At 32.6% G+C, this 20,903-nt stretch overlaps 2 long non-coding RNA genes across 2 annotated transcripts; one reads left to right on the top strand and one right to left on the bottom strand.

The window, feature by feature from the left end:
• Positions 1–253: 253 nt before the first annotated feature.
• On the bottom strand, positions 254–4,580 carry LOC106694054 (uncharacterized). Its single transcript, XR_001345353.2, has 4 exons — positions 4,501–4,580; positions 4,155–4,432; positions 3,858–4,081; positions 254–3,046 (listed from the first exon to the last, which is right to left on the bottom strand). It is a non-coding gene; the product is annotated as an uncharacterized LOC106694054 (long non-coding RNA).
• Positions 4,581–4,718: 138 nt separating this feature from the next.
• LOC128667429 (uncharacterized) lies at positions 4,719–5,490 on the top strand. Its single transcript, XR_008403391.1, has 2 exons — positions 4,719–4,928; positions 5,422–5,490. It is a non-coding gene; the product is annotated as an uncharacterized LOC128667429 (long non-coding RNA).
• The last annotated feature ends 15,413 nt before the right edge of the window (positions 5,491–20,903 follow it).

The raw sequence follows: 20,903 nt of genomic DNA, 5'->3' as shown, positions 1-20,903 counted from the left end.
ATTATTATCGCGATAAGGATAAATAAATAAATGATTGATAATAATTAGCGGTAAATGATATATTTATATTTATAAAACAGTGTCATTTGTAGAGCTAGCTTATTATGTCATTAATTTAATTACGAGAAGGTATTTTTGTAATTTATAAATTAGTTATTAATATAAAATGGTATTAAAATAATTAGCAATTAACAATTTAATATATTTTTTTAACAAAATTATTATTAATTTTTTTTTTCTATTTCATAATTAAATATTTAACTTTTGATAATAATAATAATTTTTTTAAGGACAAAAGTAATTTTACTGTAGACATAATTTAAAATTTATATATTTTTTGTTTCCTCGCCTCGCACTTATATTTTAATTTACACCACATTAATCTTATTACAATTTATTTTACAAAGTTTATACCACTCTCATATTTATCTTTATGCTCTCGACATAAAAATTTAAAATTACACATTTGCTACTTTATACATACACGCGTTATTCCTGTGAATTGCCGCGTTTTCATATATCAGAAAATTTATAAACACATATATACATATACATATACATATAATGTAAATGTATATATTTTCATGTGTTGTACTATTGCTGTACCGAAAAAATACATTACAATAATGGTAGATACATAATATTTATATTCTAGTCTCCATTTTCCCCGAGGGTTTTTAAGAAATTGGAGAAGCTAGTCAGCGAGGAAAAATAATTAAATGTATTGTCCGCAAAAAGAGTTTATTGTTGTTTACTTATTTTCATTTCCTATCCTATTACTTTTCATTCATTATTTAAATATTTTATATTTATATATTTACACAAAATTATTAATAATTTTAAATAAGTCATAAATAAAACATATAAATGAACTTATTTTTACATAATTTTAAAGTTTCAAGTCATAAATGTCATGAAAATAAATTATTGATTCCGATAGCTGTAGTCCGTAACAAAAAATTTTTTAAAAATTGTTATTAATATTTGTTTTATGCTTTTATAAAGTACACGGTATTAATTAATGTTGTTGTTATTATTTGTGATATAAAAAGTAAACATAATTGAATTAAATTTCACGAGTGAATTGACGGTGACAAAACCAAAATATAAAATATAGCATTCAGTTACCTGGCGTTAAAGCTCAGTGATAGATTTTGTATTCTATATTTATAAATATATGTGTAGTATACATGTGATACCGGACTCTGTCGATCGATGCTCATCCTCGTAAAAGGGTGGGTGGTAACGGGCGCCAGTGGACGCCAAGGGTTATATTATATCCCGTAGATAAACAGAGACACGTATAGTTTGAAAAGCCGAGTTATCATTTAAGCAAAAGAGACAGACAGTAAGAGAAAAGTATAAAAGAAAGAGAAAGAAGGAAATAATGAAGGCTACATTGGTGACTAGTCGAGGCTGTGTAATAACCGTAATGGATATGGTATCCCTGCCTTGGGCATACCCATCAGTTGGTCGCACGAGTCTGATACTACGGCTGTTACAATTAGCACGAGTAATAATTACGAGACTCGCTTATCCACCAATTCGAGTAAAGCTTTTGTACTAGCTTATAATCCCTCTATATATACATTTATATATATATATGTATAATTTGAACTTTGAAACTGTTTGAATGTATACTTTTAAACGACACGTGACTTTCTGAGGATGATATGATGATACCCTTGGCAGTGTTTACTCAAGAGTCAAAATTACTTTAAAAGTTAGTGATAGTATAAATGTATATATACATAAATATATATATACACACACACCTCTGACATTAACCCGGGTAAGATCGTCTTAAGAAGCTTGTTCGCAAAAGAGAAATGAGGAAACGTAAAGTCGACATGAATAACAAGAGGATGAATAGTGTGTAGTATGGGTGGAGGTTTTTAGGTGTAAGTGTGACATATATTATGCAGTCACTCTAAGTGGTGTCTCAAGAAAGCAAGACAAGAGAGTAAAAGCGCATCTGAGCGAGACTGAGGAAACGGGATGGGACGGAATCAAATGGATGGAAGAGTAAGGGATAGCAGCTGTATTAAGTGCGTCCATAGATAACAAGTGACGTTATGTAAAAATGTGTGCGCGGGTTTTAAAACGCCCCGAAAATTATCTATCGTACTCCATACGTCATCTAAGACAAGAATTGCTTTGAAAATGTGTTTATAAATTTTATTATTATTATTTTATATTTTTATTTTTATTGTCTGCTCCATCTCCCTATTCCACTTATTTCACATTCTCCATCTTCGTACTCGATCGTGTTTTCATCTTGCTTGACAAGTTATTTAAACTCCGCTGATGCTTACATACTCAATATATTTATGTATATACGATTTTTTATGTTCCCAGTAGATAAAAGCGGCGAAAATTCATTAAAACATTCAAGTAAACAAATTTAATTGATTTTTGTTTTAAAAATACCGCTAATGTTTACTGTGTCACTCGATAGTTATTGATGATAGCGGGCGTGGCAATATCACCATTTCCGATACTTGGAAAATAGAAATCGTATCTATTTCTGCTACTTATATATATACGAGCACCCTTTAGTTTAACCCGCGGCCTCTGCGATGAGTGCGTTGTCAGATAGTTTAGCTTTCAGTGTTATCGCTGTCTCTCTTCCACCGGTGGTTAATTCTGGTTACGAGGAGCATCCTCGCCATTTGGGTTGTCTCGCGAGGCCAAAGAGGCTGACGTGGAACACTACTCGAGCCGCTGTAGAAACCCGATCAGTGTTTGCAGTTCATCCCCTGCGTAACCGAATCATCTATCCTCAAGTAAACACCGGCCTTCTATGTCTACTCCCCGTGGGATTAATCCGGGGTGAATGCTTTTCTCTTTCGGTTGCTGTGCAGATGCAGACAAGAGTAGGCTTCTCTACTTCTTTGACCTTTTACCGATGTACATACACCATATATTTATTTATATACATATATAATGTCAAATATAAACCTACTGCTCTTCAGATATACCGCTTGTGTGTGACAATTAATTAGTTTATTTTAATAAATTAAATTGCTCTCAAGAGATTTACGTCCTGAAAAAAAAAAACATAATTTTATACTTAATTATTTAGATTTATTAATTACGGTTCAGTTCATCAATTCAATCTTATCAATTTTTAAAATACGAAAGAAAAGAAAATAATAATAGAGGGAAAAAAAAGTGTATGTATGTATGTATATATAAATAAATATTGAGAGTAAAGAGGTGGAAAAAAAATGTAAGCAGGAACAATTGTACTGAGCTGGTACTGGAACTGGTATTTGGTACATTGGATATATCGTGTCCCGCTGACAGGGGCGCGGCGCATGATTGCTGTCGCATTGTCGTTCCACGATGAGTATTTAACGTTCTACGTCGACGACGACTACTACTGAGTATTGTCGTCGTGTAGTGATCGAAAGAGACGAGGACGGCTACGGGTAATGAATAGCAAGTAAAGACCCCACCGTGTTTATTTATTTCTGTTTTTTTGTTATATCGCGACAAATTACGTGGGAGGTGCCGGTAAATTTTCTAAGGGAACAACTACAGTAGTCTCGGGTAAAAATTAAACCCCAGAGACAATAGGTCAAGCGTCCATTGAGAATACTCTGCTAAATCTCAAAAGTAACACGCCCTATCCTTCTGTCTCTTGATATTTTCTTATGAATAAATAATAATACTAAAAATAAATAAATATTTTAAGTAAATTTTTTTTTTTTACTCTCGGAGTGAAATTTACTCCAGAGGAATTTAATTTTTAATATTCAAACTTCGGATTCGAATGAATGCGGATTTAAATGAAATTCGAATTGACTTCCGATTTTTTCAGTGTAAGTTTAAAATAATAATTTAAAAATTACCTGAAAAATCCAAGACATTCCATAAGCTTTAGGTCATTCTTATCTTGTCTGCATTCCACCTTGTTGGGAGACGGAAATGTCACGGTTAAAAAACATTTTTTAAAATTAAACATCTCGAGAAGAGGAAAAGGAGAGTAAGAGGACAGTAAGATACTAGTATTCGCGGGTTTCCGGGACAACTTGCTGGTAACAAGGGTCGACCTCATGGAGAGTATGCTAGTAGTCTGTAAGGAAAAGAGAGAAAGAGATAAATCAGTGATGGTAACACTAGTGACTAGTGGACTGTAGTAAAAGGACCTAGAGGCCGAGGTTAGTTGTCACCGTTCTCCCCTACTCTACTCTTCTTGAATCTCTATAAGATCTATCACTCTCTGACTCTCTACTTGACATTATTCATCATATCCATCCCTCTTTGTTACTCTTTCGCGTACTAAACTTGTAAAACAATAAAAGCTTCCGGTGATTCGCTGTCGTCTATCCGTCCAACCGTTTCCTGAACCGGTACATCAACTTCTTCAAGTCCTCATTATTTTTTTTTTATCCCTTTTATTTTACAGTGACACTTTTTTTATTTCCTAGAAATAACAAATAGTACGCAATTAATTTTTTAAATATTTAATGTCTGTCATTATGAAATATTAACCAATAATTAAAATTAGTCTGCTTCATGTACTACATATATTAATATATAATCATATGGAGCTACATCTTCTTGATCTAAAAATTTCAATAACCTAACAGATTATTTCGCGCGCATACGTACGCGCATCGATAATTTTATTATCGACTTTAACAGGTTAGTCATGTCTTGCGATAAATCGAAATTTCAAATTAATCAATGAGGAGTCAGGCCTCATTTTTTTCGACCTTTAAATAACCTCAATTCAATTATGTACTTTTATTAATAAAATACATAATTACATTTAATTTAAAAAATTTAGTATCAAAAATTTTAAATTACATTAAACTACTGATAAGACTAAGTGAGTAAAGTCATATATTAATGATATATAATTACTATATAAATTAGTTATCAATAATGGATTCGCAGAAAATCATCAATTAGCACAAGTAAGTGCAACTAAAATAATTATTAGGATAAATTGTAAACTTAATTATGAGTGTGAATGTAACTGATAAGTGGGAATTTTTTTAATTTTAAATTAGATAAATAAAATTTAAGTAGGACAAAAATTTTAAAATGCGTATTTAGATAAATGGAAAATCAGTACGCGCATTTTTTTAAATTTAATTATTTATAAACTGTCTCATGTTTGCTACATTCACACTAATTACTTAATTATCGTTGGAAATAGTAATTAAGTACATGACCTTTATCAACAGACATTTGAAAAAAATTCAAAAATTATTAGACGGCTAACTTCGGTATTATATTAAGCGCGCAAGATTCAATTTTAGATATTTTTAAATTTCAAAGGAATTTTTAAAAATTTTTTGAGCAATCAGTACAATTTGCAATAGTATTTTTACAAACTGATATTTTTATGAGTTGAATACTTTCTAGTACAACTAGAAATTTTATAATTTAATTAATTAATTATAGATGGAAAATTATTACCGCATGATTCGCTATAAATATTATATGGATCAAATGTCTCATACATTAATCAGGTATGTAATTTTTAAATAAAAGTCTAATTAAATATATGAGCATGTGATTATATAGATATTAGATAAACAACTAAAGAATTTATGGCTTCGATTCGATCAGCGACTTACTGGCGCCATAGTGTTGATAATTAAACGCTCATTACCACAGACAATATGACGAATCACAATTTTTTATAATCTAAATATTAAATTTTGTTGATTTTAATTTATAATCGTATAGACCTGGAAATTTTTATATAAATAATTACAAGAAAAAATTATCATAAAAAATATCTAGAGGTATATTTATAATGAAAATTTTATAATCTTATCATTCTGCCTTACGGTCATTTCTCCGGTAGTTTGAATTTGAATAGTAAGAAAATATGAAAAAAATAATTAATAAATATGACGATTATTAAAAATAATTATCATTGAAATGTATAAATTAATTCATATATTTAAATAATGACACAAAATTAACTACACACAAGAGTGAATTAATAAAAAAGAAGTGTATGACGGAAAAAAAGGGGTCTAAATTGCGTTCCCCAAAGCCGGAAGTATTTCTTCCAAATCGATGGGTTTCACTGAGGGATTTAAATGAAGATTTTACATCTGATTTTTTATATTTTTTTCACCCTGGGATCGCGTGGCGAGGAATGACTCATATATATCTATATGTGTATAAGAATCGCGAAGAAGCCGGGCGGAAGAAAAATCCGAGGACAATGGAGAATTCAACCCCGTGTCGTTCGTGTTAATTTCGAGTAAGTCCTCCTCCTCTTAAAACTTTTTCTCTTCTTTCTCTTTCTTTATTTCTATAGACACAACTTCCCACCCCAGCGCTTCATCTTCCCCTATGTATATTCTTCCCAAGATTGCGGATGGCCCATCTCCATTATCAGAGTAGACTCCTCGAAATACATATCCGGTGGTTTAAAGTCCAACGATTTTATTTCCCCAATGACGTTAGTACCAGTCCGGGATTTAATCGGAAGTCAGTCGAGTGAAAGAGGAAGTCCGCGTGTCTTTTGGCTTTTATATATAAAATATGCCGATGGTTAAATCTTTTAAACCCATATGAAGCCATCTGCTATTCAATTGTCAACGTAAATGCTCATAATTCATCAATCATCTGCATTATCTATTCAGTAAAAATATTTTAGCAGCGGTGGTTGCTAAATTCGAGTACAATCAGGCCAAAGTATTTACTCTTTGTACAATAAATATAAAGAGCTGCTGTTACGCTGAAGAACATCGTAACAGCCTTCTCCATAACATGTTCGCAAGTTAATATTTACACAGAAACGTGCGTTCGTAAGCTCACGAGACCTGTATGTCATCAGCCAAGTACCGTAATCATAATCATCTGCCGCATAAGGAGTAGAGTGCAGAGACCTCCTGATGTACTTGTATAATTCTGGGATGATTATTCAGTCACATCCTCTGTATATCTATTTTGCTTTTCGATTAAACCATAAATATTGATCGAGATCCCCAGAATACTTTGTGTGTACACATGACATATATATAGATATGTACGCTGGTGAAAGCGAACGTGGCCGCGTGCCACCGCCTCCCATGGGAGTGTCTCGGTTTTGCTCATCCAGGCGCTACTGTTTTGCCATCACTACGCTTATGTTTGTTTTTGGATGATTGTGGTTAATTACAACGCCGTTACAATAACAAGACATATCATACATTCGTATATGTAAATCTCTGGGGATGAACAAAAAAATCTACAATTCAAATAAAAAAATCTAGGATCCTGAAGTTAGCAGACAATTTTTCAATTTTTTTTCCAACGAATTATTTACAAGAAAAAAAAACTAAAAATATGCACATGTAGGAAATTTAAGAAACTATATACACAATTTTTTTTTGTAATTTATCCTTTCGAAAAAAATAATTAAAAGTCGGCTATCTTCAGTATCAGAGATAGATAAAAATTTTTACCTGCGTGTTAGTAATTTTTTACACGTATTACAATACGTAGCTGGTATATTGCACATGGTGTTTAAAAGCCATGTTTATCTGAACGGGTATCTCGTGTATTCTAACATTTCCCGATGGAAATAGAGAAGAGCCTCTGATGATGATACCCCTAAATAGACGACCCCCTGCAGGAGAGACAATCAATCAGCTGGTCACTGGGCCTTGACTGTGTCCACATTGCGCACCCATCTAGGTCTCTACTGTCTTCTCATCCTTTTTTTTTCCTCACTCTCTCTTACTCTCTCAGTTTGTGATTAAATATCCACTTGGTAGTTGAGATGGAGAGACTGTAGTGTAATTTTGTCAAGTACATTGAGTAAGTTTGAGCTGGGACAGCTATCATACTTATTCATTGGTTCATGTTTTTTTTTTATTTTTTTTGTTCATGCACTTCATTCACTTGTATTTCACGGTGACATCTCGTTGTATTGTGGGGCACAAGGGGCGCGAGAGAAATAAAATACCCCCTATTATGACTCCCACTCTTTCTGCCGCTTCTCGTGTTAATTTTACCCTGCGTCCTCTCCTAGAGCGAAACGTAACGCATATGGTGACTTTATCAGAGCAGAGTATGCATTAAACTTTTATCAAACAAGTAATGTCCACTCGATAATATAATATACCCTTGACTTTGATCTTTTTGCGGAGCTTTATATTTAATAATAAATGTATATATTTATAATAATAAAAGAATACCCAAGTAGTAAAATCTATATAAATAGCTGGTGATCCGTTCAGGCTTTATTTTTTTTTCTTCACGGTTACAGAAATGACATAAGGTTGGCTCAGCTCCCGGGTGGCCGCGAAAACATACCAAAGTATCGAAGGAAATAATAAAAAAAATAAAAGTGTGTACGTGGAGTAAGAAGATTCGAGGGTGGCCGGACCGCGAGTTATATAGAGAGAATGATGGCGAGGAAAGAGAAAGAAGAGAGCAAAAGACCGTTGCTTACTCTTTTACTCTTATACTAGTGGTAGTGGTAGTGGTAGTCGTCGGGTGAACCCTCCTCCTGTGACCGGCGCGACACAGATATGCTTTTAGCAGACGAGGTGGGGTTCTCTTACACACTATGGGGGATGAAAAGCTTGGAGTTTCCGCACACACGCGGTCCTCATCCTCACATCCACCGATTTACTCGGCTCTACTTTTCTCTTTACTCTTTCTCCCTTGTACTCAGTTTATATATATATATATATATATATATATATATATATATCTTTTTACTCGAGTACCAAAACTCGCCCTGTATTCTGCGCAAGGGCTTTCCCGCCTCCAGAGGCGATGCAAAATTTTTTATCCTTTTTCTCTATAAAAAGTACAAAGCATTTGAGGACATACTTTTTGTTTTTGTAAAGTACATTTTTTTTTTACATTACATATTATGTATTCATATATATGTATGTCTAACTCTTTAAAATATAGAGTGTCTTTATGTTTTCATGTACACTATCAGACATTTTCCCTTTGATTTTAGTTGTAAAACAAAAAAAATTACTTCCAAGCATGATGGATACTTAAAACATGGGTTTTAAATCCAGCAAGCTAGATTTCAAATACATAAAAGCTTTTTATAAAAATTTTCACTCGACAATATAATTAAAAAAATTTAAAACGTATACTTGATTGGGAAAAAAAGAGTAGAGAGTAATACCTCAAAGTGATTGTGCGATATACTGCACTTGTACTCTCCAATTGGTGAATATATGTATGTATATATATCAGGCAGCATTACATCAGGTTCAAAGGACACTGAAGATTGTGATTAAAGGCTAGACGGAAATGTGTATGGGTATAATGTATTGACGACTCGACATTTGGTGTCATTGTCGTGAAAAGTATTTCTCTCCTTCTCTAATGCTGATTTAATCAGAATCATGAGACTCCCCTGGTTGAGTCTGCACTCGGGTACGCCTATACACACTTGTTACATAGAATCCACTGGAAGGAGCCATATGGCCTGTATACACCACCGATTATTACATTACGTATGTAGGCCCAAGAATAATAATGAAAGGGGACTGAGCACGTCTACTCTGGTCCTACCATCTCCTGTCGTTTCTCTCTCTAGACATATAAATATATATATCTCTATTCCTCACACTAATAATAATACGGTGGATATTACTATATATGAGGTTGGACGTAGATGCCGTGATGCATCTCGTTGCGCTTTTGTGAGACGGCTAAATCGAATTCATTATCGCGGATACCAAGGGGCGCCCTTTCGCTCTATCCTTCTCGTTCACTTTCCACAGCATTCGCCCAGAATTACACCAGTAGCATAGCGCACAGTCCCTTACATTACTTTGAACGAACCTCTCTTGACGTATATATATCTATATATTAAAGCAGTCGCAGAGGATGTGCGTTTTCCCCAGTAGGAAATGTATAAGTAAATTCGTTGGACACTAATCAAAGCCGACTTTGGCACTTTGTGCTTACACTCGTGTAAAAATCTGTGATAAAATAATTTTTCCATCAGACAATAAAAATATAATTTGATAAATCTTAAATTTTTTTACCTTTGGAAAAAAATATTACTCAATTTGCTACGTCATATTTTTTTATATTTTTTTTTATACTGTAGCACTCTCGCTTATTCAACGAGACGGAATTCTTGGTCAGGTAATCTGCTAAAGCATCTCTAGCAACTACAAGTCGTTTTCAATGCGTTATCTTTAGATCAACTGGACACGCCGACGCTCTACTAATTCGTCGAGACTCAGCGGTAAAACCCGAGTTAATTCAAAGAGGTTTGGAAAACACAGATTGGTATGCAGACAACAAAAGTCACTGCACTGATGCGAGGCTGAAAATATGAAAAATTCTTTTATTAATATTTCTCTATATATATATATGTATATGTATAATGAGTAGACAGAGTAATGCAGTAGCCTTTGTAGTGTTAAAAAATTTTCCTTTTGATTTACTTTTGCATGATGATAAGCAGAGAGGACTAATTGATGAGCTCTCTCACACGAGATACACGTCACGTCGTCTTTCTGTCACTAATGGATATCAGATGGATGAACAGACGGTATGAAAAGTAGAGTGGATTCATTTTTTTACTCCTTATTTTCGTATATACCTGTCGACTCACCAGTCCTGCATTTATCATCATCAACACCCTCAAAAAAATTATATAAATAATAAAAAATAAATTATCTCTATAGTGTAGATCACACTTTTTTAATCGATCATGAGTAAACAGAAAGTATTTTACAACAAATATTTTTAACTATTTTTTTTTCTTTTCACACTGTATTCATTTATATTGTATGCATATAGAAATGTCATACATATATATATTTATAAGGTTTTTCCGTTTAATGGAAAATAATGCATATGACAATTGCGTATTTTTTATCCGAATTTTTTTCGATGCACTTTCTTTTCAAGTATATCTAGTAAAAGCAAAAAAAACAAAGTACGTAGAAGAAATAGATAAAAATAAATAATAACACATATGTATAAATATATGTCATTGATGATAATATTTCTATTGACATGTCTCTTGAAAGTACCGCAGAACCACGAGTATCAATGACAATAGGCAACAATTTTGTGGGGGAGGAATTGCCGGATCCCGATGGGATGATGGGAAAACCGATGAGGGTCCATATATATCCATCCCAAGAACCAGGAGAAGTAGAATATATATACACATAAACTATTACGCGGGGGTGGCACCGAAGGGTGCATCGGTATAATAATAGTAGCGTGACATATTATGTGGTGTAACGCGTATCGTGTTCCGTTCTACTGCATGTAGTCAGGGAGTTCCAGGGTGAAAAGTTTAAATTCAACCGTGGGATTTTTTGATGATAGTTTTGAAGATGTTTACTTTTTTATTTCCTGAGCAGAAAAAGGCCTATTATAAAAAATATCGTTACCAATTTTCTAAGAGACCGAAAGCGCGGAAACTGTTGTAGATTTGAAAAATAACCTTTGGTTAATTTTTTGCTGATCATTTGACATCAATTATCTGAAAATTTTTCTGCCTGACATCGCTAATGAAAATTCTTAAGAAATATATATGTATATATAATTATTCTTGTAAGATATATAACTAATTTGGTAAAAAAAAATTTGTTACATTTATATAAAACGAAAATGTATAAAATAATTAATATTATCAGAAAATCCAGCTAGCAAACTGATTAATGATTAATCAGTAATCTAGCTAATGGCTCCAAGATAATCGATTGATTCGCTGACGGATGAGCGTCTACTATATGACAAATATAGAGAATATATATATAAATGACAAAGACACGAAAATAAACCGAACATTGATTTTACGTATGTCCGTTTCATGTTTTTCTATCGTTATAGCTGATGCTCCAGCACGTAGATTATCGATAGTACTCGCCCTACTTCAGCTCTAATGTGCACGAGAAGGAAAAAAGCGCAAAAAATAAACGACCACAATGGGTGTGGTTCTTTAACGAAAATATTGATAGTAAAGTTCCGGGGATGGTGACAGGACAATCGGCTAATTATTCACCAAGCACGCGCTTAACCGGAAATCGTCTCGTATCATCACTGGAACACAAACAAGACCCCTGGGTTATAAAAAAAAGAAGGAGGAGTACATAAAAAGAAATATAAGAAAAAACTTGCGTTAAATGCATTGAAAGAGTATGTCGATGTAAGATAAGTTTGTTGTTGTAGCATTTATTGATGCCAACCACTAAGTACTTTTGGTCGGTTTTGGTTCATGCAAGAGAGTTAATAATAATGATAAAAAAAAAAAAAAAGTAAAAGTAATAAAATGTGAAAAGATGTGGAACGTACTTCCGTATAAATGTTGAGTTTATCGCCAGGGTTACATCCGTATCCGTGCAAACCGACACGTGACGTCACGGTAGTGTCAATTAGGCGTCGCGTGCCATGCAACTACGCCACGCGTCATTTGTCAGTTTGCTACTACTGTACAATCTCTTTTTAAAACTATTGTTAATTGTTAAATATAACAAAAATTCACAGGCTATCTTCTACTTGTCATTAACAATATTCTTTTACTCAGGACTTGTTAATTATTTTATTTAAATATTAATAATTAATGTAACTTGTCAACTATTTTTATCACTCGGTAAGTGATAAAGTTTAATTTTTAGTCGGCGGTGTAAATGTTTTAATGAAAACATTTAATGTCTCATGAGACTATTGCGATTTTTCATGAAACTTGACACTTCCCTGAGTTGAGTGTGTGGTGCACCAAAAAAGTAATACATGCATGTGCTGTGTAGTGACTGCCGTCGGCAACAATATCAGTTGATTGGAAGTCACGTGCCGGTGACAATGAATTTTGTGTAAGAGTCACACACGTGACCGCGGATAGAAAAGTCGCGGATACATTATTTGACGGCAGGCAAAAGTCGCCTGCGAGGGCCTCTCACCCTTAATTATTTTCGTCTCCTGAGTCTGTCCTTCAATGCACACACACACTCATGTGTTCCTTCACTTCTCGAATTCAGTAGCTTAGCTATTCACTTTTTCATTTGTCGTTTCACGACACAAACTATTATGGCTGACCCATGGGAGCAATTGTTTCCATCTTTGTCATTTACTCCATTTTTTTTATGAATTCAATGCAACATAAAATTCAATGGCATGAACTTTTTCTCAACAATTATTAATTTACTTTTATTTACAAAAACTTTACTCTGTAATAAACAAAAAATAATTTTTTTATTTAGATATATTTATATATTAATATTGATATACCGCGGAGAGATTTAAAAGATAAAATTTTAACAAAAGAGTATATAAAAATGATACTGACATATTATGTGGACGATAAATGAATTAATTGTAGCGATGTCGCGTGGCCGGATGTTACTTGAATTTCCGGTTGAGATTTATAGAAATAGAGTGACCGCCTCTACTCGTAACTGCAAGATACTAATAAAATAAAATTTAATTTCTGTTGTCTTGTATCTTATTGAATCTATATATAACAGCAGATTGAAAAGAAACATTTTGTGGAGTATATATATATATCTATTGTACGGTGTTGAAAAATATTTATTGCATTATTTATTTCCCAATACTATATACTACTCTTGCGTATGACCATTGGTCACTCGCGATTATTGGAACATAAAAGTCGTCCTGAAAATTTAAGTGACCCTTCCGATAACGATTAAAGCTGCATCCGGTTATTTATATAGATTTATTAGCTCATTCGTATGGTTCTCATTGTTATTTTTCTATCATATATATTATCTGAAAAAAAACAAAAAGTAATTTAAAAAAACCATTTTTCATTACGAGTTACATTGGGAAAAAACATTTGTTAAGAAAAAAGATTTCATTTCTTTGAGTTAAGAAACAAATAATTTATTAGCTCGAGAAAATTATTTTTTTTTCAAAGGAAATTTGTTTTCCTCAGTGTAAATAAATAGAATAAAAATAAATCCTGCTATTTTGAATAATTCACAAGCATTTGTTGATCTGTCCGTACCGTAAAATTAGACGTGTCCGAACATACATGTATATATATAAGCAATATGTATACTAAATAAAAGGGGACATGGATCGTAGATCTGGTGATCTGATGGCTAAGCTGAGGGGCGTTTTGCGTACGGATTTTCATGTTCCATCATCGACATATTGTCCAGCATGTATACTATAAATAAGAGTAAGTAAGATAGCCGGTTATCGCTGTGAGAATCTCTCTTATCGGATGCGCGGGGGTGGCTTACAAGGGGGCTACTTATTATATTATATATATAGTATACAAAGTTAGCTAGCTAGCTGCTTAGCTACTCGAAAGCCATATGGTCGAAGTGGCCAGCTGTTGGCTAACTCACGTGCCCCAGAGTACATCAAGCTCTTCCTCATTCTATTTTTTTGTTTTTTATTTATTTATTTATTTTTTTTTTTATTTTTTCTTGACTGCTCACATACAACATTAACATGCATGCTTTACTTTCGGGCGATACTTTAAACTCGGTAGACCTACGTCGTGTGCTAGCTATTTCTACTTGATGTACGATCATCTTGAAGCATGCGCCGGCGGATGATATAACAAGCTGCTCCTTTTATTTTTAGATTCAAGATATTTCATTTGTATAATCGTTTTTTTTTATCTAAAAAAAAAGTTATTACAATTATTGATTATAAATGAAATTTTATTTAAAAACTAAAATAACAAATTGAAACCTCGGTTTTTTATAAATAATTTTTTTCTTCCTTGTTATGTTTTAAAAATCTTCAAGTCATTAAAATAAAATATACTAAATATTTAGTAAATATTTTAAGTATTTTATATATATAATTTTATATTTAAACTTTAATACTGAATTTTAATGTCTTCAATACAACATCGTATCATCAGCAGCAGCAACCTGTAAAATATAAATCAATTTAAAAATAAATTTTAAATATTAACACAGAGTAAAATTTAATTTTGTAATCATAAAGTATAAACTATTTTTGTCATTTATATATATTTTAATTCAACGTATAAATAATAAATAAACAAATTATTTTTTTATAAATTTTCTATAAAAATTTTGTAATATATTTAAATGATAAGCTCACGGGGATTGGCTTTTTAACAAACTATAAATATTAACAGTTGGTACATCGATATCAAGATAAACACAACGTATGCTGGCACGTGCCAGTTTTAAAAATAAATGCAAGGAAAAAGTATATACTGTGTAATGTGATAATGAACAACTCGTCCAATGCTTACGTTACAATTACTCTATCTCTTTTTCATCCTTCTTACTCTCGCGTTTTTATTACATATATTTTTATTTCCTCATTATTAATAGTGTCCGTGAATTTTTTTATCTTCATTCTTGCGAACTAGAAAATTTTTATTAAAAAAACAAATATTAATATTTTTTCTAAGATAACGTAACAATGTAATAAGATTTTATAGCGGAATCTTATCTTACTGCTAGAAGGTGATAAATGTTTTTGTTTCGCTGAAAAATATATCAAGTCAAAAAGTTAAAAAGGTATTGCCGGCTGAACAATATATGTAAGTATATATGATAATATAGTGTTTTGCGTGACGGTTGCTTGCTCGTTTAGATTTCTCTATCACGTATATTATATAACAGTACACCAGTATATATATATATATATATGCATATATGTGTGTATACAATTGACAGCCACCCCCTATTCCGTGGCCGTTGATCGTCATCATCCCCTAGCGTTACTCGGCCTGCGGTCAATTAGTCATTCATGCACGCGATATAAGCATTGACTTGGCATTCACTCGCGTCACGTTACTTCCACACTGAACATTTATTTAAATTATCCGACGCATCCGTGCGTTATATACCACTGCTCACTCCTGTAATAATAATAATAATAATAATAATAATAATAGTAAGTACAACGTATCAAGGTTTTTAAATTATTTAGGGTGTGACAATGACTGCGAAACGTATAATAAAAATCTAGCACCCTTGGTGTTCATCACTATAATCGGCTGGGTAAAAAAAAAATTTTTATTTTAGTTTAATAGTTTTAGGATGGACAAAAAAATCCTGGGGCCTTTAAATGGTCAACGGTAGAAACGAGAACAAATATTGACGGTCCGAAGTAAACAGCGCGCGATGAGACAAGTACATATATATATGTATGTATTTTTGAGAGAAATAAACAAAAAAATGTGGCGAAAAAAAGATAATGTGTTTTTGTAAAATGCTTGACGATGAGTCTTTTATTTTATACGGTTCAGAAAACAAAAAAATAAAATCGGTGTATGCTCTTTAACTTTTTTTGAGTTTACCTTTTTCTCTTATATATGAATTCAGAGGTAGACCTCAGCAAACTACTTTGGAGAGAAGTAAAAGAGTGTAAAGATGGGAAGTGGAGGTGTGGTCCACATGGATCTCTCAGATATATACACTCTCTCCTTTATTCTCTAAGTGGCCTCGCTTCGGCCCGTTTATAATGACAGGCTACAGGGCATGACTCAATGCCCACGAATCAGCTACTGGATCTGCTCTGAGCTTTTTACCGGACTATATATTTTACTGCTTTCTTTTCTTATTTATTTGTTTCTTTTATGTTCTCTCCTCTTCTTAGTCTCGCCACACATCGCCTTTGTTTTACTTTTTTATTTTTTACACGAACGCAAGACAGCCCTACGCCCAATGACGCGGCAAATTTTTCGGCTCATCAACTCAATTCTTAAATATTTCAATTTTTAAACAAAATATTACATTTTCACATCCTCCTTATTCTTTCCTGACAATTTAATTTATAAAAATACTAGTGAGAGATGATTTTGAACCCGTAAAAAAATTAATTATTTCACATCTTAAGTTATTACCTTACTCAGCTCTCATATATGTGAATTATTAAAAATATCTTTTAAAAAATAAAATATAATATTACGAAGCTTCTATAAATTATAGATTGATTTCCATTAGCCATAACGGATGTGATAAAAAATTAACATAAAATTCATCATGAATATTTTATAAATACTTACAATTTACTGACAGGTCTATTTGTTCAGTATTTAGCTTAATTATTATTATTACAATAATAATAATAAATTTATAGGTATAAAAAATATATAAATAGTGAGTCTAAAGATATCTTGATGATAAAACCTTTGAATTTTTTAAAATTGAGGCGTGATCCTTCGCCAAGACATATCTCGGGTTAAATAGACACATTGTATTGGAGATTCTGTCAAGGAATGTCTCTTAAAACTCACCCTGAAGATGCCAAATGCAGGTGTTCATGTCGGCTTGTAAGCATCAGTCGCTCCTTGGACTTTTGGACTTGAATATAACGCGAGGAGCGGGTTCATCAGATCAAAGATTCATGCCGCATTCTTGTCTTCCTCTTATAATACTTTACTCATATATATGTATATATGTATACTCTCATCTACTGCTTTATCTTTTACTTCTTACTCTTCTTATATATTATATTCTTTATTCTTGATTTGTGTTGCCTCTCAAAGATGAAAATAAAATCGTTCTCGAACTACACCACGACTGACTTTCATTCTGACATATCAGAAAAAAAAAAAATGTAAAATAAAAAAAAAAACTTTTTATTTAAATAACTGTCAGCGTCAAACTGTTGCTCGGAATTGAAACGTAAGTTAAATAAAATATTTTCTCTTACTTTTTATTGTAAATTTTTCATCACAGAGACCCAGATATGTCAATTGCTAAGTAATTAATTTCGTTTTATCATAAGCATTAAATTAACATGATTTTTAGTACCTCATACATCATACGTCCATGGAATTGTTGATGAAAAAAAAAATCTAAACATTTATATGATTGGGGGAGTAGGCTCGCGGACTTGCGCGGATGAGTCGTATTGATCCTGAAGGCCTTCCCAGGCAGGCTCACACCCTTTAAATATGCCATTGGAGTAACAAGTCAAGATTCAAAATGTCCTGGACAAAATCCTTTACCTAAAAAAAAATTTATTTATTCCATAGTATTAAAATTTTCGTAATAAATTTATTATGATTTTATATTTTAGTAAAATAATAAATTCAGAAGCTCAATAATTCACTCGAGTACTTTATTCCAGGATAAAAAAATGTCAACAACAAGTTGAACATGGTGTTAACCAGTTTTTATGTCACGTGGAGGCTGGTTCTAAACAACAATTAGGACTACTCACATTTGAATCTAAATATAAAATATGTGAAGATGCGATAGAGAATTAGAGATCGAAGGACGATGATGATGATGATGATGACGATGAAAAATAGGAATTGAAAAAAAAAAAAATATATATATATATATATGTATATGATATTGGTTGTAGCCTTCATCGCTGCCTATAATAAATAAAGCCGGAAAATATAATAACGTGAATGAGAAGTTATGTGTAAGAGTGAGTGAAGAAAAGAAAAAGTATATGCATATACATATATACTGAGGATGAACAAGATGAGGAGGGGTTGAAGAGAGAGGTGGTTGATGGGGAGAAGCTTTTAGCCCGGCTAGATGGTGCCGAGATAACGGCGCAACCGAGTGCAGAGTGCGCCGTCGCGATATACACACCGTCATGGCGGCTGTACACACACCTTTTAACATATTATATATATGTATATATATTTATTTATTATATATAGGTACTGCAACACACTCGTGTCGATTCTCCTCTGGATTCAACGCACGGTTTCTCCGTTACGCCTGAGGTCCTGCCTCTATCGTGTTGCTGGCCATTCCTCGCAAGTAGGAATTAAAAAGAGAGGACTATATTTCTGAGCAGGACTATGGAAGCATAAGGCGAATGCTGAAGGAGGAAAGTTTGATACGGAGAACAAAAATATGGCACGAGATCACGAAGGTTGCTAACACGTGACTTGGACTACTGACACTTATGTCTCGTTGAAAATAACTGTCTGTTAAAAAATATGAGGCTAATAGATAATATAATATGTAAGCTAACTCTCACTTGCAACACATTATAGATAGAGTAGACCTTCTTGAGAAAACTGATGATGTGTTTCAATTCAAAGCTATTGAGAGGCTGCGTCAATGCTGCTCATGTACGCATTTAATGCTGTTGCGAAAAACTTAACGTCATGTAAATTATTTTACAGTTCCTATAAGAGGCTTTGATATTAAAAATAAATCGCTAGAGAATTTTTTACCGACGGGTTTGAAAAGTACTTTTGCAAATTTTGATTTTTTTATTTTCACATCGAAGACTTGGAAGTTTTTGAATAAACTCAGTACACTGTAAAAAAACGAGAGTGATTACGGATTTTATTTAAATCCAAACTCTATTACTCGGAGTTTCAGAATTTTTTTTAAAAAATCACTCCACATAAGGAGTAAATTTCACTCCGAGGGGGTTAAATATAATTAAACAGTCATTCGCTCCGCATTTAATCCGTGTTGACTCCGTAAATTTTTTACAGTATATTGATTTTGAAACTTGTTGAATTCTCTTATATAGATAGTTAAGTATCTGAATAAAAATAATAAAATAATACACAGAAAAAAAATAATCTTAAGTCAAGAGAATACTTTTGAAAACGTAAAAATTTTCTTGAGCCAAAAAAATTCTTAAATCAAGAGCATTTACTTTCAGTTGATAATTTTTTTTCTGTGTATAATTAATTAACGTATAAGATTAATAAACATTTAATTGCAGTACCTGTCTCTTGAATTTCTTGATACGGTCGCATTGTTTCCAAGAATTATAACATTCCAACTTTGCATTATAATAAAAACATTGCGGGTGTTCTCGGATATCTGTTCTATGCGCTCAGATAATTTACCCGGTCTGTTCTTTTCTCGTATCTGGATAAATGTTCTCTGGCATTCCTTGCTCAAAGGCTCAACACTCAAGTCCATACCACTACTGAGGTTGAGGTAGCAATCCCACTTGCATAAACACGAGGACAAAGGTACCCTCATTAGTCGAACGAGACTTTATCAGTAATTTTTTCAACATCGATGTGTCTGCTAGATTCTTCCTTAGGTTTTACAATTATGACTATAGACTGTACCTTATCGCAAAACTTTAAATCTGGGGAAATACCTTAAAGATTTAAAGCTATGATATGTTGTCTAATATTTTTTGAGAATAGGACGCGCATGAATCAGAGCAGAAGCTTAAGGTTTATGACGATGGCTGAGGATTAGGACTGAGAATATGCAGGTGCATGGATTATCCCCAGTTGTCGACCTTATTTTATTTTATTCTTCAGTTACTCCTGAGGCAATGATAATACAACAGAAAAACTAAACTTAAATCTTCAAATTTTTCGCTCCATCTTGACGTAATTCTTATCAGTATTTTCTTTATCTTAAGCAGTACATGGCACATTATAAAAAAAAAAGAAAAAAAAATATAAAACTGTACAGTTGGTTATTATTATTATTTGTAGAAAAGCTTAAGGTGTTAAATAAACTTTAAGCTCATGACTTTTGAAATAACAATTAACAATAAATATTTCCAGACGACTTTCCATGTCTTTGCTTTATTATGTGTCTCTGAAAATTATTTAAAAAAGTATAAACGTAAATATTAAATGGGAATTTTAAAAAGTGAAGGATGCGAGCAGGATTAAGTAAGTCTGGGCCACCCATACCAACTTTAAAATCCGGCGCTTGGAGAATCCAGATCGACCTCTTACCATCATGAACTTATGCACAGAAGCCTTGCTGAAGGCGCCTCGTATTGTCTTTCACCCGCTTGGAAGAATAAGTCTACGAACCTTCTTTTTAGTTATTTTTTTTTAACGTCAGCAACTTTTTTAAATCTAAAAAATAAAAACCACTTGATTTAAATATAACCATCGCTATTAAGTTTAAATTTTTTATTCTCTACTGTAGTCCCCATTTTAGACAAATAGTTTTTATTAGAGTCATGAGGGGGAAGTGTGCGTACACTTGCCCCACATTTACAATTTATCAATTACTTTCAAATGTATAATTTTTTTTTTGTAGTGCAGAATAACA

This window comes from Microplitis demolitor, chromosome 3, assembly GCF_026212275.2.
Source record: "Microplitis demolitor isolate Queensland-Clemson2020A chromosome 3, iyMicDemo2.1a, whole genome shotgun sequence".
In the NCBI taxonomy this organism is placed as follows: domain Eukaryota; kingdom Metazoa; phylum Arthropoda; class Insecta; order Hymenoptera; family Braconidae; genus Microplitis; species Microplitis demolitor.
The sequence above is the reverse complement of the archived record's forward strand: the minus strand, read 5'-3'. Positions and strand labels throughout refer to the sequence as shown.